Source organism: Acinonyx jubatus, chromosome C2 (assembly GCF_027475565.1).
Source record: "Acinonyx jubatus isolate Ajub_Pintada_27869175 chromosome C2, VMU_Ajub_asm_v1.0, whole genome shotgun sequence".
Classification (NCBI taxonomy): domain Eukaryota; kingdom Metazoa; phylum Chordata; class Mammalia; order Carnivora; family Felidae; genus Acinonyx; species Acinonyx jubatus.
This window is the reverse complement of record NC_069384.1, coordinates 96,240,093-96,261,623: the sequence shown is the minus strand read 5'-3', so window position 1 is coordinate 96,261,623 and position 21,531 is coordinate 96,240,093.

Sequence of the window (21,531 nt, the reverse complement as noted above, 5' to 3'; positions counted from 1 at the left end):
TTTCACAGTAGAAACACTATTCCAATGTCTAAACTCCAATCTTACCATGACTTCTCAATTCTTCTTCAAACCTACATATAGGGAAGTTAGAACCAGATCGAATTCAAACTCCTAGACCCAGTATTCAAAATCTCCTTTAAGTTAACTTCACTGTGACCATTCACCTTATTCTCGACATGAATTCTTCATTATATGTGAGCTGTTGTCTACAATTATGTCTCTACAAATAGAAAACCTACCTCTGGACCATCTCATTTTCTTTTCACCCTAATTTCTTCCCACCTTCTTCCAACAATTCAAAAACAATCCATCTTTCATTAAACAAAACAGTTTTTGAAACCTCTATAAAACCTTCATAGATCACCCTATTCCACAATCATCCTGTCTTTCCTGAGTTATTATTAAAGTTGTCATCTCTCCTACAGTTTTTAACACTTAGTTAATATCATGTCTTATATTCATTTATTTGTCATGCATCAATTTTTTTTTTTTAAACTACCAACTTGACTACATTTACTCAGTGGTTGAAAGTTTGGCTTCTGTATCATTTGAATTACTTGAGCACAATACATAGTTGTATAATGCATGCTTGTTGATTTGATATTTTCACTGAAATTTAAAAATGGTAAGGCTAACCCTTACGTTAATCTTTAAGATTTTTAGCAAGTTGATTTATACTTTTTAGTGTAATTTTGTAGTTTTTACCGTCCAGTACACTTTGTTGTCATTTGTCTTTGAGTTCCATTAGGAAACTATGCTTTCATTTTATATCTGGTGTAACTTTCTGAAATCAAGGAAAAGCCAATAGTTCTCTTCCCTGGGGTATGTGACCTGAGGTTGTACATGCCTTTCTTGAAAGCCATGTGGAAAATATCTCCTTGAAAAATGAAAACAAAGAGATACAGAAAAAGCAGAATGTTGAGGAGAGATAACTGTAATGACATTCTTTGAGCCCCTCAATCCTTTTATACTTGAAGTCAGCTGCATTCTGGGATTGGCCATTTATATGAATCAATACATTCTCCTTTTAGAAACTAAGCCAGTGTGAATTAGGTTTCCGTTATTTTGCCACTGAAAGAGACTTGATTCATACATATGTGATATCACTTGATTAGTTTGCATTTTGTATATGTAATGCACCATGTTCGATATAATGAATGATAGTCCTATGAGAAATGAACTCATATTCTGCCTTTAAGGTGGTTTAAATACAGTCAGAGAGATAAGATAGATACAGATAACAATACAACGCTGTATGTGATGGATGCCACATGGGAAGTACAAAAGACTACAGAAGTTCAGATAAAGGGCCAGTCTTATTTGGAGGGATCACAGAAGCTTCACAGAGATGACGTTAGAAATGGTCCAAGATCAGTGCAAGGCTTGCTTAAGGAATGATGAAATGTCTAATAATATGAGAGTATAGGTTTGTATAGTGAAGATTAGAAACTTAATTGGAAAGACAAATTGGGGCCAAAGAGTGGATGCACTTAAAAATGCTAAAGCAATGAATATGAGCTTCATTAGGAGAAGGGGAGCCATGACAGGATTTTGAACAGGATCAGAGGATTGGAAAATACACTTAGTATTCAAACAGGAAAAGTGAAGTTAGTCTATAATGCAGGACATTGGGAAAGAACGGTTGGATGGTATGAATTATAAACTCTGTAAATCTCTTTTCATTCGTAATGCTTTCTTAAATACTATTGCCAACATATATCAACAAAACATATTTCTAGCAAATTATAGCCAAGTATGTGAAAGGATTGAATTAGTATCTCTCTTAAAGATATTTTAATTATTTATAGTATCCATATTCCTCAAAGATTAACTCTTTGCCCAAATTACAGAGCAATCACTACTATGATGAGTTTGAATTATTTTTAGTACTTTAAACCATGCTTAGAACCCTTTATTATCCACTTGACTTAAGGGTGGCCGTGATTCCATTTACTTTGAACAGCCATAGACTTGAAGGTAGAGAGCATTCTTTGGGTTGTATTATTCAAAGTACTTTTGGGGAATAGATAATCTTATCCCTTTGTCCTTTATCCAGTTACAGTGCAAAGGCTTGCTCTTCCCTGCACACACATGCTTAGAGAGGAGCTCAGAAAAGTTCTCTTTCACCAAGTTGTGGGCAGAAAATGACATACCATGCAGCACAAGCCAAGTAAAGAAGGAAACTTCCCACAGAATCACGAGATAGCCCCATCTGTAATTCTGGGTGTAGCTGCACTTGCATGCCAAGTCTTTGCTCTGGAGGAGTTAAGTAGGACTCCTTCCCAGAACTTCTGAGAACAGTCACGTCAGGGTCCCAGATGAAGGTCCTGACGCCAAGTGGGTGATGACCACTGGCCTTTGACTCAGGCGTCCTTTCTACCTAGCAGCTGCCTGGCTTGCCAAAGCTCACTCAGGAGAGGCCATGTTGCTCTTTGGCAAAGAAATGTTCTAATCTGAAAGACCAGGATGCACTTTAAAAGTCTTGAGATTCGTAACGAATTAAATTATGCGTTGTTTACCCTACTGGCAGAGGCGTGAAAACTTGTGATGCATTTTAGAAAGATTTCTGCTTACAGTGTGTAAAAATAAAAAAAATTGGGGTGAAAAGAGTAATAGTCTGATACCTGAGAAAAAAATAGCTCCTGGGTGAGTGACCAGAGACAAATCACCAGATAGGTGATTGACAGGTATTTCCATACTGAATTGTTTTAAATAATTTTTTTAATGTTTATTTATTTTTGTGAGAGACAGAGACGGAGTGTGAGCAGGGGAGAAGCAGACAGAGAGGGAGACACAGAATCCGAAGCAGGCTCCAGGCTCTGAGCTTTCAGCATAGAGCCTGATGCGGGGCTCAAACTCGGGAGCTGTGAGATCATGACCTGAGCCGAAGTCGGATGCTTAACCGACTGAGCCACCCAGGCGCCCCTCCATACTGAATTTTTATGGCAAGTTGAAAATCAAAGCCAGTTTCACATTTGATAATCTGCAGGGAGTAATTATATTTGATTTCAGGTTAGCAAATGACATATCATATACTTCTGATTCTAATCTTCTGTTGTGACTGACCAGAGACAGGCTAGTTTACCCGGGGAATAAACTGGGACTGTGAGAAAAAGCAGTAGAAGGTGTGAAATTTTATAGACAAGGGGGCCTGTGAGAGAATATTGTTTCTTTGGGCAGCCCTTACAGGGGATATAGTAGCTTTATTGTTGCGAGCATGCCTAAAGGGCTTCTTCCTTTTGTTTATTTCTTTTAGTTCCTATGGACTCCTCTGTGTTAGTATTAATAAATTACTCTTTGCTTAAGCACTCCATGTAAGAGCCTATTTTCCCCACGGCCTGGAACAATGCCACCACTACCACAAGATGAAACAAGCATGAAAGATTGAGAAGGGCTGTGGTGAAGCAACATTTGGCTTTATTTTCTTTGCTCTTCAGATAATAACGACTCTGGGGAAGGAAGAGAAACTCCAGAACTACTTTGTTCTCTTCAAAGCCCGAGCCTCAGGAGAAAAAGAAGATAAGACACTTCGTAGACCAGGGAGCCACAACACATGCCAGCCCTGTGCCTTTATTTTATTATATTGATGATATTAAGCTCAAAAATTACTTGCTTAAAAACAACAACGGCAACAACAACGATGGGTGGTGGATAGAAAAAAGCTTCATGGTGGCATTTAAATCAAAACTTTAGTTTGTTCATTATACATTTCCCCTTGAGAAATGTGGAATTTTAACAATATTTTTCCTTTTAAGTTTATTTATTTTGACAGAGAGAGAAAGAGAGAGAGAGAGTGACCAGGGAAGGGGCAGAAAGAGAGAGAGAGAGAGAGAGAGAGAGAGAGAGAGAGAGAGAGAATCCCAAGCAGACTCCAAGCTGTGAGCACAGAGCTCAACTTGGGTCTTGATCTCATGAACCATGAGATCATGATCTGAGCTGAAATCAAGAGTCGGTTGCTTACCAACTAAGCCACCCAGGTGTCCCAAGAGTGTGGAATTTTAATACACAAGAGGAGGAGAAAAAAGTAAATGAAAAGTCTCTGTTCTCATCATGTAATCAAATAAATAAAATGAGCATGTCTTCATAATTGTTGGATATACACAGATGAGTGAAAAATTGCTGGGATTTGCTGTTAGTTGATATGCTGGTTTCCAGTGAAAAAGCAAACACGAACCCTTGGGTGATCAGTAAGAGCACTGTGGAGTGGAAGGAAGTGACTGGCAATGTGCAGGGTGATGGGCACCTGGGCCACAAGCAGAGGAAAGGAAGGGAGGGGAGGATTTTCTCCGGGAGCCCAGTATTCTCAGGTCAGTTTTGTCTCCAAGCTCACCTGCGTCCAGCTTCTTGTCCTAACCAAAGGCTTTTCAGGTTTTGGTTTGCCCATCTCCAACAGACTTTGCACACTCGATGATCTTGAATAAGCAGTTTTGCCTCTCCTGTCCTTACACACCTACTGTTATGCACTAAATGTGTGTGTCCACAAAATTTCATATGTTGAAGCCCTTGACTGTATGTGTAGATAGAGCCTGTGAGGAGGATAAATGAGGTCATAGGAGTGGGGGCCCTACTCTGATAGCACTGGTACCCTTAAAAGAGGAAGAGACACGAAGACCCTCTCTCTCTGCCATGTGAGGACACAGAAGGTGGCCGTCTGCAAACCAGGTGTGAGCTCTCACCAGAAAGGAATCTGCCAGCACCTTGATCTTGGATTTCCCAGCTTCTAGAACTAAAATATATTTGTTGTTTAAGCCACTCCATTTATGGCAGTTTTTTTTATAGCATCCCCAAATGACTAAGATGACTGTAAAATATGAGAAAAATGCAGTAGATAATCTTCTCTTTTTCAACACCAACATTTTATCATTGACATTAAAGGTTTGGAACAAATAATTGGATATTATATTTACACCTTTTCTTAGCTGAATGGTGTGTGTGTGTGTGTGTGTGTGTGTGTGTGTGTGTGTGGCTCTAGATCTTTCTAGATCCTGTTGAGATCAATTCCTCATGATTTCTCTAAATGTCCATATTCTCCTACATACACCTTCTATCTCTGAGTAGAATGTATTGGCCCTCAAGTTGTCCTTTGTTGTTCAGTCATATCTTTCCCATATTCAAACCATATTAACCCACTTTACTTTCAGATGGACCAGTCAACCCTATGAGAGGTCTAGAAAAGGATCTAGAGATCAGGATAGGACAGCAGAAAAGCTTCAGAGTATGGATGATCTTAGGACACTTAATGAATATAACTGACATGGCCTAGGCAGGCATAATTATAACTCAAATATTATTCATGCCAGTATATATTCCTCACAATTTTTGGATGTTCATTAAACATATGAACCTTGTTTGCCAGAATTCCCTCAGAGTCCACAAAATACATCTCCTTTTGCTGATTAGGTAGTTTATTTTGAATTACTGCTGGCAAGGTTTGGAGCTATAATTACTTTTCTTTGAATCTGAATGGACTTAAGAAATCCAATTTAAGGTGTTTTTTTTTTGTAATAAAATGTATATCATGAGAAATGTTAGTTGTGATGTTAAAACTTTAATATGTGATATTAAAAATTTAATATACTTACTAAAACTTATAAGATTTAATATAAGTCCTATAATAACAGAATTCTTTTCCTATAAACAATATTTTTGAAAGCAGCCCCAAAACCTTTTTTTTAAATAGGCAAGACTGTATGCTTTTGTGTATTTATTTATACCAACACATATTATAATTATTTCTATATTTATTCTTGTGTCTTCTTTTTTAACTTTGGGAAGAAAAAGTGAGGGCATGCGTTATTGACTCATGAAACTGACAAGTCTGAATTGGGCCAGGAGACTGAGTTGCTAGATGCATGCATCCCAAGATGAGTCTCTCTGATTCTGCTGTCCAGTATATTTTATTCAGGGAATAAACCTTTGTGCTGGGAATTTCAATATAGAGTAGTTTAATATATAGTGCATGATTGCTTTCTGAAGGGAAGAGGGCTCTATATGTCACTTCATAAAGTTTCAATGGGAAATTACTCATCCTTGCATGGAGAACTCTTAGCTGCTTATTGCATGAGACTGGACAAACCAAATCTTCTGAATGTCAAGGAAGGGGTCTTTCAAACGGCTAAGTGGTTCTGAAGAAATCAGATGATAACCCCTGACAGGTTTACTGAGGAGGATTTTTTACACCTTCATCATGCAGGTACCAGTGGCTTGACCTTTCAACTACTCAGCTGCATGGCTCCAGCGATGTTGAAGACAATTCATTCTCTTGTTCTATTATACATTTTGTCAATGTAACACCAATAGTTACTTTACCTTCCTATTACTGATATACGGATATTATTTCTTAAATGAACCAGTTGATGAGGCAGCAAGAATGTCCATTTTACTGCCTTTGGAGAAAAAAAAAAAAGGAACAATTATCAGCCATCTCATGTAATTACAATACACAATAGGTGAGTTTTGGCTAAACTCTGTGAGGAGCATGATCAGGTCTGCTTCAGAATGAGTGTTGAATACATTTATAAATCTCTTGTGGTCTCCTATTCCCTCCCATGATCCTTTAACTGTTCCTCCTGCCTGTCCTCTGAAACCCCACCAACAGATGTTATTTATTTATTTTTACCTAATATTTGTCATTTGGACCAGGGGCAACAGGGTCATTCATTCTCACTAATCCATCTGATCCTATTTATAATAATAAATGTTTGTATTTTGAGGTGCCGATCTTAAGGTATATTCACATACTTCTCATATAATCGTCACCACCACCTCCAGCAGTAGCTGGTGTGGTCAGCTGTGTCCTCTGTTAACACTTGCTTTTCCTTCGCAGGATTTAGTAACTGCATATGCAGTATCTATCTATGTGCCCTGCACAGTGCTTGGCACACAGTTATTGGTCAATCAGTCCTCATCACAGGATAGATGAATTGATGAATGAATACAAGTTTCTATCCTTTTGAGACAACTGGGACTCAGAACATCTGAGTAACTTGCCTAAAATAAAGAGTTAAAAATAGGCTGAGCCAGGGCTTAAGTTCTTCTGGACTTCGACCCTTCCTTTCCATCCCACAGCTGCTAGGCTGAGGACAAAGTACCAAGAAAAATTTCAAGTACAAAGAGAACTGACGGAAGCCAAATAGGAAGTGTGATGGTGTATTAGTTTCCTTGGATTGAGGTAATAAACTACCACAAACTAGGCTTAAAACAACAGAATTCTTTTTCTCTCAGAGTTCTGGAGTCCATAAATCAAAAATCAACGTGTCAGCAGGGTTGACTCTCCGAGGCTCAGGGAAGAATCTGCTCTATGGGTTGGTTTCTCCTAGCTTCTGGGGGCCCCGGGGAATTCTTGGCATTGCTTCCTTTGCAGCTGCGGCCCTCCAGTCTCTACCTCTGTCTTCACATGGCTTTTTGCTTCTATGTATCCTTTGTTCTTCTTTTTCTTTTTTAAGTGTGTATTTATTTTTCAGAGAGAGAGAAAGAGAGAATATGACTGGGGGAGGTTCAGAGAAAGGGGGACAGAGGATCTGAAGTGGGTTCTGTGCTGACAGCAGTGAGCAGATGTGGGGCTCGAACTCATGAACTGTAAGATCATGACCTGAGCCAAAGTTGCCCAACCCACCGAGCCACCCAGGCGCCCCTCCTTTGTTCTTCTTATAAGGACACTAGTAACTGGGCTTAGAGTTCACCCTAATCTAATATGATCTCATCTTAATTTATATCTTAATTATATCTGCAAAGATCCTGTTTCCAAACGAGGGCACACACATGGGTTTTATTATTAGGACATGAAAATATCTTTTAGGGGGACCTAATTCAATCCACATAGATGTTTTTTTTTTAAAAAGAGATTAATGCATAAATAATTTAAGTATGGCTGAATTATTTTATTATTAGAACATCAGCGTATCTTTTAGGGGGACCTAATTCAATCCACACAGATGGCTTTTTAGAAAGGAGACTAACACATAAATAATTTAAATATCGCTGAATTATTTCCACAGGTAATACCTGCCATAGTACTAAGGTTATAACTTTACTAAATCATTTAGTACAGCATTTCCTCAAGTGTGTTTTTTGAACACTAGTCTGAAGGATATTAAGAGGTACTGCCTAGGGGGAAAGGGTTTAATTATTAGTTTTAAGGAACCATGGGTCAAAGAGTGTTAGTAGCCTTCTTGTTATAAGGCTCCTTGGAGACTTTAATATGCCAGAGTGCGTCTGAGGATAGAGTAAGTTTTCCAAACCTATATGATATATGACAGCAGACTATTTTTTTTTAACTATTCTAAGTGCTATTCTAGGGTACACCCTTTATGAAACCCTAACTTCACTGATAATGTTACATTGTAACTGTCTGTTTACAAATTTGTTTTATTAGCTTGTAAGCTCCTGATAGGCAGAATCCATATTTCACTAATTTTTGGATCCTCAGGGGTCCTTAACATCTGACAGCTGTTGGGCCACGCGGTTGTACAGGACACAAAGTAAATGATGCTCCCTGGACTTATGTGGCACAGCAGCCCTGGACTCATAGGGTGGTTCATCAGTTAGGATCTCTTTCAGTCACGTCACAAATCTTGACCACTCTCCTTTGGACACAAAGGGGTTTCTTTTTCTCACACAATAAGAAATCTGGGAGAAGGATGGGCAGTTACTCAAAAGGAATCATCCAGGATGCAGATTAACTTGTTTCTTGCTCCACCTTCTGCAAAAGGAGGTTTTCATCTCAATGTTGCAAAACCGCTGCTTCACAACCAGCTGCCACTTCAGAACTCCAGACAAGAATGGAAAGTCTTTCTTTCCTTCTTTCTTTCTTTCTTTCTTTCTTTCTTTCTTTCTTTCTTTCTTCCTTCCTTCCTTCCTTCCTTCCTTCCTTCCTTCCTTCCTTCCTTCCTTCCTTCCTTCCTTCCTTCCTTCGAAACACTAAGGAAAACAATAGCCTATATTCCATTGTCTACAATCTGCTCACCCCCCGTGATGTAAGAGAGTCTAAGAAGTTGTATGTGTTTAGGCTCATTTTCAAGCCAAAAACAAACAAACAAACAAACAAAAACAAAAAAATAGAATCTTATTGGTAACGAAGAAGGAGAGAAAGGCTTTTGAGTAGCAGTTTTTTTTTTGTTTTTTTGTTTTAATTTTTTTAACGTTTATTTATTTTTGAGACAGAGAGAGACAGAGCGTGAACAGGGGAGGGGCAGAGAGAGAGGGAGACACAGAATCTGAAACAGCCTCCAGGCTCTGAGCTGTCAGCACAGAGCCCGACGCGGGCCTCGAACTCACAGACCGTGAGATCATGACCTGAGCCGAAGTCGGATGCTTAACCCACTGAGCCACCTAGGCGCCCCTTGAGTAGCAGTTTTGAATCACGTGCAACAGGTTTGCCACTATTGTTATTGTTAACTCTGTTGGATTTGTGGCCACTGCTGGACTATAGTCTTTGTAAAAAAGAAACCTTTTTTTTTTTAAGTTAAATATTGCTAGATTTAAAATTCCCTGAAGAAGACATTTGCTTCAGTAATCACTTAAGCTGTGAGGTTACATAACTTAATCGTATAAACTATCTTGATGGGAGAGAAAAATGTGTTGGAGAGTGTCCCAGGAGTTCTGGACCCAGAATAGTAGGCTAATTGAGTGATTATGCGATCTTTTGATAAACTCACAATACAACTGAACAAGGAATTAAATATATAACTTCAAACTCTTCCATTGATTCATTGCTTTGGGAAACAGTATTCACTGACTGCATCCTCTTGATTTGGCACTGTAAACAGAGCATTTTACTGGGAACTTTGATTCCATTACAATTCACCTTCCAGCATTTGTAGAGTTCTTCAATCAGCCAGAAAAGTAACTAGCAAGCCTTGAGCCATACTGGTATGATGTTTGCTCCACAAAGTTGGTGCCCTTTCCCTCCCAAATACAGCCACACTCAATGAAAATCATGCAGTGTTGGCTAAGTAACAGGGCAACGACCAATATTTAAATTGTGGAGAAAAAAATTCCAAAGTGTGTCTGCGTAATTAGAAGCAGGAAAAAACTAGAAACTACTTTTCCTTGTGATCCCACTCTGTAGCTGTCAGAGATTTTTCCATTGATTTGGGAGAGCATAGGAGACACGGACTAAAAATAGATAACTGTAGCAATATTGCCATGACTTCTTCTATCACGTTTAATCAATCAGAAGTTTGGAAAACCTAGGACTTTGATATAGCTGCTTTATGTGTCTTTCGTTCTATTCTTAGGCTTCCTGTTTATTTTGAGTAGGTGGATTTCTGAGATATAGAACTAGCTGTCCTTCAGGGTTTTTGTTTGTTTGTTTTTTTAATCTTAACATCAAGATAATTAATCAAAGAATGGCTTATGGTTGAAGATGATGTTATAGCACCTCTGACTTCTCACACATGAATCAAGTGGGACCGACCTCACTCTCCCTCAGATGTCAGCTCATAAAACCCTATTTTTAGGGAGAGAATGAAGAAGCTTTTACCTCTGTCATCTCCCAAAGATTGTGAAATTTGAAAGAATATAAAACTTCTGGAAACCTCATTCAGATAGGACCCGGGTGTTTTGTCAAACCTTAGTCCCTAACTTTTTGGTCATTCTCAGGAATTCCCTGATAGACACAGAGTACATTTTCACTGCTTTCTACTTCAGGTTCTAAATGAAGCCCCGTGTATTGGGCAGGGGACACACTCAGGTCTTAGGTACCTAGGGAGCTTCTCCGAGTACCTTCTCAATTTATTTCTGATGGAAGGCCTTTCTACAAGGTGTTCTTTTTGCCTAGAACACTCTTCTCTCCCCTATTTCCTCTTGTCCTACATTCCCTTCAGGTATTTATTTATTTATTTATTGTTTAAAGATTTATTTTTAAATGATCTGTATACCCAATTTAGGGCTCGGACTTACAACCCTGAGATCAAGAATCACATGCTCTACTGACTCAACCAGCCAGGTGCCTCTCTTCAGCTCTCATTTTAAATTTCATTTGCAAGCTAAGTGAGTGTTTCCCAGTTATGAGTTCTCTTATGCTCTTCTCCTTATCATATTTATAATTATTAATAACTTTAGAATTATTTGGCTAGTACCTTACTTTCCTCCTTGGTTGCAACTTAATCGGGGCAGGTCTGAGAGATATAGGAGAGGTATGGAGAACTGTGGAGCCAACCCAGCTTTGTTCTTCCGTTTCTATTTTAACCCTGATAATGATGTGCTATAATAACCTCTGTGCCTGATGCTTGTTTTCTGTCAGATTGTTTGTGCCCCTGAGTACTTATTCTTGTATTCAACTCTTCGAGTAGTGGCTATTCCCATACATTAGGAACTGACAATCTAGTTATCAAATCTTGAAAGATAATTAACTTTTCAAACCAGCAAATGCCAAATACTGAACAAATCAACAAATGTGATAAACCTGTTCTACTCATTATGGTGGCCTCTACTCACGTGTTGCTATTGAGTATTTGAAATATGGCTAGTCTGAACTGGGATATGCTGTAACTCAAAAAATACACATCGGATTTCAAAGGCTTAGAATGAAAAAAAAGAAAAAAAGGAATGTAGAAACGTCTCGTTGATAATTTAAACATTTCATGTTTAAATGATATTTTGGATATGTTGAGTAAAATAAAATCTAAAATTCATTTCATCCATTTGTTTTTACTTTTACAATGTGGCTACTATAATTTTTAAATTACATAATGTGGTTTATGGTTGTGAGGCTATCATATTTCTGCTCGATAACTGCTACAGAATTTCAAAGGAAGTTTTCTTTATGGGTAATGCTCAGGTAAGTTTGATGAGCACTGAAGTGAAAAAAATATGTGCTCAATGAACAAAGTTAGGGAAGACATCCCCAGCGTGGGTTAACTAAAACCAAAAATAGAGATGCTTGAGCCAACATATGGGACATTGCGTTGCTTACACGTCCAGCAGTGAGAGCTCATGGTCAGAAGCAGTTGTATGTAAAGTTTGTGAGTAGACAGAGAAAACCCAATAGTAGATAGGAGAGAAAGAATGTGACTGTACAGTGGCTAGGTTTACTGCTCCAGGATAAAGAAGAATGTTTATCTTGTGTGGCTAAACGTAGCAAGCAGCCAAGGTGAGAGGCTTGAGGAGAGATGGTTGAAGAGTTGAAAGACCGAAGAATGGCAAAGAATACCAGTTCTAGGGAAGTTTAATTGCAAGGGCAAGTGCTACAAGCACCACAGCAGGCCAGAGTAAATCAGCTGGGATGGGTCAGATAAAGTAAGTGGCTTAGGACTAAGTATCTTGTACGTTCACTGCTCTTGGGTATTAGATGTGTGGGGTGGGGCAGGCCTTAGAGCTCAAAGGTTACATGGAGGATGAAACAACTGGGCTGTGTATGGCCTTAAACACCACATTAAATACTTTGGATGTAGAGTGAGGGAATTTGAAAGGTTTGAGTAAAAGAATGTCAAGCGATTTAAAGTACCCTACACAAAGACTCATCTGGAGGTAACGTGATTGGGTCTACTAATCAGGATTGGGGGGTAGAAAGTGGAAGAAAAAAAACCACAGAGTTTTATATGATATTCATAGTATTAGATGATAAGAAACGGGGGTGGGAGAAAAAAGAGGACTGTGAGATAACTTATGGAGGTTTACAAAGTTTAGGATTGAAATGTGTGTTGGAAACACAGATAAAGAATCAAAGAAGACTCCGAGCTTTTGAACCTGATTTATTAGGAGAAACAAGGAAGTCAGGAGATCTTTTTTTTAGGGGAGAAAAACTCATTATTAAACAAGTTGGATTTGAGGTATGTGCAGGACACGCAAATGGTGATTCTCCATGAGCCATTGGAAATATAAACCAGGGTGAAGGTCAACAAAAGAGCAGGAGATGGAAATTTAAGAAGGATTGACAGAGAAAAATATAGTACACATGGATAGATCATAATGAAAGGGAGTGTCAGTGAGTTACAGAGGGCCTTTTAGAGAAGGGCTATAAAAATAGAAGCAGAGAGGGAGTGAGATCGAGAAAAGGGTCAGAACAGATGGCCAAGACAAGGCAGTGTCACAGAGGACGGGGCTGGGGCTGGTCAGTCTTGAAGGACAGTCAACCCTGAGTGGACTCTAAGGTGTGGATATCACTCAAGAGAATTCAATTTTAACAGAGTGGGGGGGGGGGTAACTGGTGGAAATTTTTATGGTAGCCTGCAAATATCTCTAACTTCTTTTTGAAGTTATTATGTCATCCATGGATTTAATTCCCTCATAAACCTATGTATTTATTTACTCCCACAAAGATATAAGGGAACCCCCCCATTCATAATTTGAACATATACCATCTTTATAGGCCATTCAAAGGCAACGTGCATGAAAGGAAGTATTTCTGACAGCAAAATGAGATGAGGATTGCCGAGTCCAGAGACCAGGTTCTCATCTCAGATCTTTAATTCATTTAGCTCTCTGAGATAGAGCAAGCTGCTTAATTTGTCTGAGCCTAAATCTCCTCATCTGTAACAGGGTGGGTTTAGACTATGTGTTAGATTTAGTGCTTTCTAAATTTGCCTTTAATTTGTCTCTTTGTAGTATGGTTTTTGGTTATAATATTGTACAGGCATACTTATTTCAGCATAAGAATTTTAAAACTGGTCATGTTCCCCAGTATTATCACACCTTTCTCCGTAAATCACTACCTACCTATTCATATTACACTCCTTGTTCATGGTCTCCATATGAGATGAGAAACAACCTGTTTTACTAGTCACTCTGGTGCCTAGAAGGGATGGTACATTAGAAGAGAGAATGTATAAGTCCATAAATATAAATTTAAATGCTAGAGTTTGTAATGCATGTCATAATGACATTCTGCATATTGGTTAAGGCTATAACCTCAAAATCCCAAAGTACATATGCAGAGGGCTGAAATATTATTATAACAGGATGTGGAAGAGACATGACATGATACTAATGGAGGTTTGCTATTTTTAGGACGTGCTTGGGGCATAGTCATGTCTCCCAATAATATATAGAAGTTTGTAAAATACTATTAGCTTCTGAATTTCATGGTGTGTAAATGAATTACCTATTCAAAAATAAAACAAAGAGCAAAAAGAAAAAAAATGGTAATATTCATATGTTTTGTTTTTAACTTTTGGTTAACTAATACATCTTTTCAAGTTGACTGTATAAACATTATTATACTCTTGGGAGATGTTTTTGAAATTATACACATATTTTAACAAAAATGTATTTTGAAGGTGGGCTTCGGGAAGCCAAGGTAGAAATATGTAGCTTACATGACAATGGGGATAATTAATCTATTATTAGTACACATTAAATTACGAAGCCTTGCTGAGAGCACAGTTATATAAAACTACTTCCCAGATAACTCGTTTCATGAGGTTCTTCCAGGATTCTGTAGCAATTCTGATTTTTGTCATCACTGTTCTATAATTAAAAAGGTGCGTGTGTGTGTGTGTGTGTGTGTGTGTGTGTGTGTGTGTGTGTGTTTAAGTAATCTCTAAACCCAAATGTGAGGCTCAAACTCAGAACCCTGAGATTAAGAGTTTCAGGCTCCACTGACTGAAAACAAAAGCTGTGTTTTTTTTTTAAAAGAGTATTTCCCTTTGATCCATTTTATGTGCGTATTGTCCTTATTATTCTCCACCCTCAAATCAGTTTCCTATCCAACTACTTTTTTACTACAAAGGAATTTAACATTTTAGAGCTCTCTCTCTGACTGAAATGTTGAGAATATGCCTGTGTTTATTATGAACATAATGAATGCACATGTTCCAGTCAACATTTCTGCTTTAAAGTCTGGTGGATGTTTCATGCATTTAAGAAATGCTACCAATTGCATTAATGCAGTCCACTTACAAAATAGCTGCATTTTGCAGCCAATGTATCAATATTAATTACCTGATAAATCCTCCAAATCCTCTAAATGAGAAAGCTAAGCTTCCTTTTGCAATATTGCAAGAACACATTTCTCTCAAGACTCATAATACCTCAAATAGTTTTTTGCTGTTGTTGCCTAAAGTTTATTTATTTATTTTGAGAGAGACAGGGATAGCACAAGTGGGGGAGGGGTAGAGAGCGAAGGAGAGAGACAATCCCAGGCAGGTTCTGCACTGCCAGCGCAGAGCCGGACGAGGGCCCGAACCCACAAAACCATGAGCTCGTGACCTGAGCCAAAACCAAGAGTCAGACGCTTAACTGACTGAGCCACCCCGGAGCCCTGACTCCAAGTAGTTTTAAAAATTTATCTGTTTTTTGATTCCAATTTATAGAGAACAATTGGTTAATTCTTTACAAATTTTAGATGGACTGGGAAGTTTCCTGTACTTAGATTGAAAATCAATTTATGAGAAAACATTACATTCTCAGACTTGCTTTTGTGTATTTAAAACGCTGCACTTCTTTGGCTCTTAATGGCACCTGAGATTTCAATGAGGCAATATTGGTCATGCCAAATCCACTTTTGTAATGACCGTATAGAGGGGCAAAGAAATCCTATGCATTTAGATTTGAGTAGCTGTAGAATGTGGAGGTTCATAACCACTAAAATAGTTATTTTTCAACAATAGACTTAAGTGAAAGTACAAACAGTGGAAACATTTCAAAACATTCTATATTACAGTCAAATATGGTTTATTTGGTCACTGTATTAACCTGACATGTCTCTTTTTTAAAAAAAAATTAAATAATATTTATTTATTTTTGAGAGAGAGAGACACCATGAGTGGGGGAGGGTGGGGAGAGAGAGAGAGAGAGAGAGAGAGAGAGAGGGAGGGAGAGAGAGAGAGACTCTGAAGCAGGCTCCAGGCTCTGAGCTGTTAGTACAGAGCCCAGCACAGGGCTCGAACCCATGAACTGAGACCACGACCAGAGCCGAAGTTGGACGCTTAACCGCCTGAGCCACCCAGGCGCCCCCTGGCATGTCTCTTAATAATGACATTGTGTTTTGCCATTAATAAGTTAAATTGTGTTAATTCATGTTTGCTATGGTGACCCTGGAAATGTAGAAGATTTTAGAATACCTTCTGATTTATCAAAGAAAGAATAAATTATATTTTCCAAGTCACTTCAGTGTTCAGAAAATTCTAATTCTTTGAAATTTTAATCTATATACAATGTAGACAAAATCCTCTTTTTATCAGAATACCTTATTCCTAGGCTGTGTTTAAAAAAAAAAAAAAAAACAACCTGGAATTTGTAGTTACTTTCCATTTCAAGTACATCTTTATAGCATTTTGAAAATTCCTGACAAACTAATTAATTTTATTCATATATTCTATGAAAAGCACTAGAGGTAAAATAAAAAGGCTTGAATAGTTTTCTGTTTAGGAAAACTTAAAATGATGAAACATTGTCAAGTTATTTGATCCCCCTTAACAGTATCATTATTGGTGACCTTCTTTCTTTTAACACAGGAGCTTATAACTGAATAAGAGATCATTGGACTTTTCCAAGTGTGAAAAATAGACTCCTTAAAAATTTTAACTTGGGGTTCAACAATAGCCAAGCTATGGAGAGAGCCCCAAAAGATGCCGTATATCTATATACAATGGAATATTACTCAGCCATCAAAAAAGAATGAAATCTTGCCATTTGCAATGACATGGATGGAGCTAGAATGCATTATGCTAAGTGACGTAAGTCAATCAGAGAAAGACAAATGCCATACGATTTTACTCCTATGTGGAATTTAAGAAACAAAACCGATGAACACACGGGAAGGTGGGGAAAAAGAGGAGAGGGAAACAAACCACAAGAGACTCTTAATGATAGAGAACAAACTGAGTGTTGATGGAGGGAGGTGGGTGGTGATGGGCTAGATGGGTGACGGGTACTAAGGCAGGCACTTGTGATGAGCACTGGATGTTTTATGTAAGTGATGAATCACTGAATTCTACACCTGAAGCCAAAATTTAAAAAAACAATTTTAACTAGGGGTAATTTCTTTTTTCATTTTAGCCAAACCAAGAGGTTAGGTTCAGCATTGAAAGTAAGTAATCAGTGAATGTAGATAAATTGGGATATGAAAAGGATCTTGTGGCATAACACAATAGAGATTAAACAAACAGGCCAGGGTTTCTATTCTGTTTTGCTTATACATGAGTAAGTAAATAGGTTGGACTTTAGGTTTAGGTAAACTAAACTCTGAGTATTAAATCAACCTTCTTTCAAGCCCCTGGATTCATTTCTCCCACCGGGTTAACGTCCTTCACTTAACAAGAGCTCAGAGGCCCGATGGAATTTACACTAATCAGAGCAGTGCTGGCAACACAAGCAACCTCAGTTTTAGTCCAAGAAGAAGCCAGGGGCAGAACTCACGCTTTTGGTGAATTTCGTGCTCTGTGTCACCAACCAGGGCAGACATTCTTCTCCAAATATACCTTAAAACAAAAGAAGGGCGGCTCATAGCATACAGCACCTGGCTGGAATCACGCCTGCAGGACCGGTAATGAGCCCGACTAACTTGTTTGCGTCCTAGGATTTACTCTTTCAATGAAAACTGTTAAAAGCTGGAATGTGTCTCTGGCACAATTTCAGCTGTTTTATATATTCATTACCACTTCACTTTGTGCTGGCTTGTTATTTATTATATGACCTTAAACTTGATTTCAACTTGAGAAAGCTCAGACCTGGAGGTTCTGTAGAAGTTTTTCTCGGGAGATAGGACTAACGAGAGTCCTAGAACATACACTGGTAGGAGATCCACACCCCAGCTCTGCCGAACCTGGGTCCTGGCTCAGTTTCAGAGAAGGAGGAAAGGAAGAATCAGGGAGTGAAAAGAAAAAAATAGCAAAAACAAACAAAAGGAAAAGAAAAAAAGAGGTTCAAAACAATCACTACCGAATCCTTACTATGTGCCAAGTGCTTCGAGTATATTCGAGTTGTAAACATCCCGTAATACTCTCCACAGAAGGCGTCATGAACCTCACTTCTCAGTTGAGAAATGTGAGAGGAGAAGGGTTATTTGAAGCGCTTGGCACATAGTAAAGATTCAGTAACGATTGTTTTGAACCTCTTTTTCTTTCCTTTCTCCTCCTTTTTAAGATAATGCAAGGCTCCTAATAATGTCAGATTTTCTTTTTGTTGTTTGTTTTTGTTCTTTTTCTTTTTACTCTCTGATTCTTCCTTTCCTCCTTCTCTGAAACTGAGCCCTATGTTTGCTATTAAGTTATTTGAAGTTGGGGCGATCCTTCTTGCATTCTGACAACTCCCCAAGACTTTGATACATCTCATTGAAAAGCAATTGGCTTGCCAGAGAACTGATATCTTAGTGTCAGGAAATAAGCTTTGAATTTTAAAGTTTATTAAGTTATTTATTTTTATTTTGAGAGAGAGATAGAGAGCAAGCAGGGGAGGGGCAGAGAGAGAGGGAGACATGATCCTAAGCAGGATCCACGCTGTCAGCGCAGACCCCTATGTGGGGCTCGAACTCACAAACTGGGAGATCATGACCTGGGCCCAAGTCAAGAGTTGGACGCTTAACTGACTGAGCCACCCAGGCACCCTAAGCTTTAAATTTTATTATGAAAAGAAACGTGTGATTTTTGTGCTGATATTTCCACGGGGCTGAATGTCAGTTTGTATATTCTGGCCAGAGTTTCTTTTTATTATGGTTTCTAATCCTTGCAATTTACTCTTTCTGACATGGTAACATTGTGTATTTCCAATGTTGCAATGGGGCAGTGCTGAGATGAAAAAGCAGAGAGTGATGATACTGGAGAGTGACAAGTTGAATTTTTTCTCTCTTGTGATCTTTCCTTGGTCTGTGGATCCACTATTTGCTTTTCAGTCTAAGAAAGGGAAAATGGTTTCTCTTTACTGTTTTCAAGATTTAAAAAGAAAACTCAGTGCTCCTGACAAATAGAACTGATCACTGCTGACACAAACCATCTGAATAGGACTGAAACTATAGAGTTTGTATGTATTATGCACATTATATGTGAAGGACCATTGTAAGGATTGCATACGAATTAACTCGTTAATTTCACAATAACCCTACCGTTATCCCTCTGTTACTGATGAGGAAGTCGAAGTGCGAATGTTAGGATGACTCAACATCTTACAGGAGTGTCAGAGCCAGGATCTTACCCAGGCTGTCTCGTGCTAAGGAGAACCTTATCTGCCTCATAATGTATGATGTGAACTCAGGGAAAGCTAGGACCCACCTCCATCTTCTAAAATCATGTTACTGAAAGTGTCATCCTTAACCAGATGAGAACTGAGAGCTTATTAAAAGTACAGAATCTCAGGCCTCACCACAGACCTATCCAATTATAATTTGCATTTTAACAATATCCCAGGTAGGTAGAGTGCATACTAAAGTTTGGGAAATATAGGCCTAAAGCATTAGTTCTGGAATTATGTATATATACATATGTATATATATAATATATATACACATACATATGTATATGTGTATATATGTGTATATATACATATGTATATGTATATATATGTGTGTGTGTGTATATACACACACACACATATATATATTTTGTTTGATACAGAGAAAAAAATCACAGAATTTTAGATCTCAAAGGGCTTAAGATTTAGAGACAATACAGTTCAGTCTTTTTGTTTTATAAATGTTGAAAATGAATTACATAGTGGTTAAATATGTATTTAAGAATAAATAAATATTTACTGGATTCTTAAGAATTCAAGAAACCTTTGTTGAGGGTCTGTTACCTTCCAGAGTATATGCCGAGTGGGATGGGGATATGAAGATATATAAATAATGCCCTTCAAGATCCCAGTGAAGGAGACAGATAAGTGCATGGAATTTACAGGTGTTGTAATAAAACTATAAATATGCAGTGTATCAAAGCACACAGGAAAAAAGAGGTTGGAATGGGGATCAGGAAAGACAACATAACAAATGTTACTGGAACTGTGTCTTGAAAGATCAATAGGTACTGACCAAAGATACTGGAATTTGAGAGCTTTCATTTGCACTTGGGCCAGTGAATGTCATCAGTCCGGGCAACAAGCTACTCAGAGAAAGGAGGTATTCAGAGGAGTGGCTCTCAACCTTGGCTTCACATAGGATCACCTGGAGAACTTTCAGAATACCTATTCTTGGGTCCACCTCCAGAGTTACTTAGTTCACCTGGGACCTGGGCATTAGTATTATTTTATTGTCGTTGCTGTTGTTGCTGTTTACATTCTGCAGGTGATCCTAGTGTCCACTCAAGACCCTTATAATAGCTCTCTTGTGCCTGCCTGATCTCCCTCTAAACTGTCTGTGTCCTCTGACAGTTTCATCTGGTTCCTGACCCAGCTTTCTGCCCCGGACGTGAGAGCCACTCTTTTCGTTAATCAAATTTTGGATCTGTTAGATACCGAACTAAATCTGATGATAAACGCCATATTCTTATAACCCTTCTGAGCATGCAGCGCTCTTTCTGCAAATCCCTCCATGCGAGGGCCAGACCCAGCCCATAGTCAGGGAAGTTAGCATCAGAGAAACCTAAGAGTGAGACCCCCCTGGTCTCTAACTAGTCTGCACCCCTTCCCAGGGTGTAAGAGGTCATGATTTTCTCTCCCCAAGCAAATAAAACATCCAAAGATTTTCCTTTACAGTTTTGATGAGCATGATTTCCAAAATGATTGTGACGTCTGGATTCAGTGAGCAGGGAATCAAAAATCTTTGGAGATGAGGCAAAAGTGGGAGACATTTTACTAGATACACTATTTCCCAAAGCATGGCTCATGGGCTATGCACATGAAATATCTGGGAACGCTGCTAAATACAATTCAGTTTCTGGCTTCTTCTCTAATCTTACTAAGAACCTCGAGACACCCCAGAAGGTTAGTGTTTAACACCCACCAGATGTAATTCTGATGGACATCAGGTGGGAGGGTGACCGAACAAGTACGTTATTTTATCTGAAATCATTTTATTAACCTGGCAAGTTTATGTTTTTCATTATTCTTTGCTAATTCTTATTTTAATTGTATCCTAAAGAAAATATCTCATAAGCAGTCAGTGGAACTCTATAAATAACCATAAAGCAGAAAATATATTTCAAACACTTGAACACAAAAGTGTGTCACTCATTTTTATGTTGGATATTTAAAAAATGTATGGTGTGGGTGAGACCTTTGAAGAATTAAAGAAAGTTCATCTCTTTAATGTCTGGAGCAGGTACTTAATGGTGTGATTTTATTTTACTTTCAAAAAACATTTATTTATTTATTTTGAGAGAGAGAGAGACTGAAAGAGAGAGAGAGAGAGGGAAAACATGAGCAGGGGTGAGGGGCAAAGAGAGAGGGAGAGAGAATCCCAAGCACACTCCGTGTCAGCACCAGCAGCAAGGTCATGACCTGCACTGAAATCAAGAGTCAGACGCTTAGCTGGCTGAGCCACCCAGGTGTCCCAGTGTGATTTCCACTTTAAAGTAGCGATTTTGTTGACCAAGAGTACCCAATGGAACTGGTAACAAGAAGAGTGTGGCTGGGCACCCAGGAAGCATTAATGCTAAAATACGTCATAGGTGCTGCGGACGGACAATGCTGGTGAGAATTTCTGCTCTAAATGGTCGGATT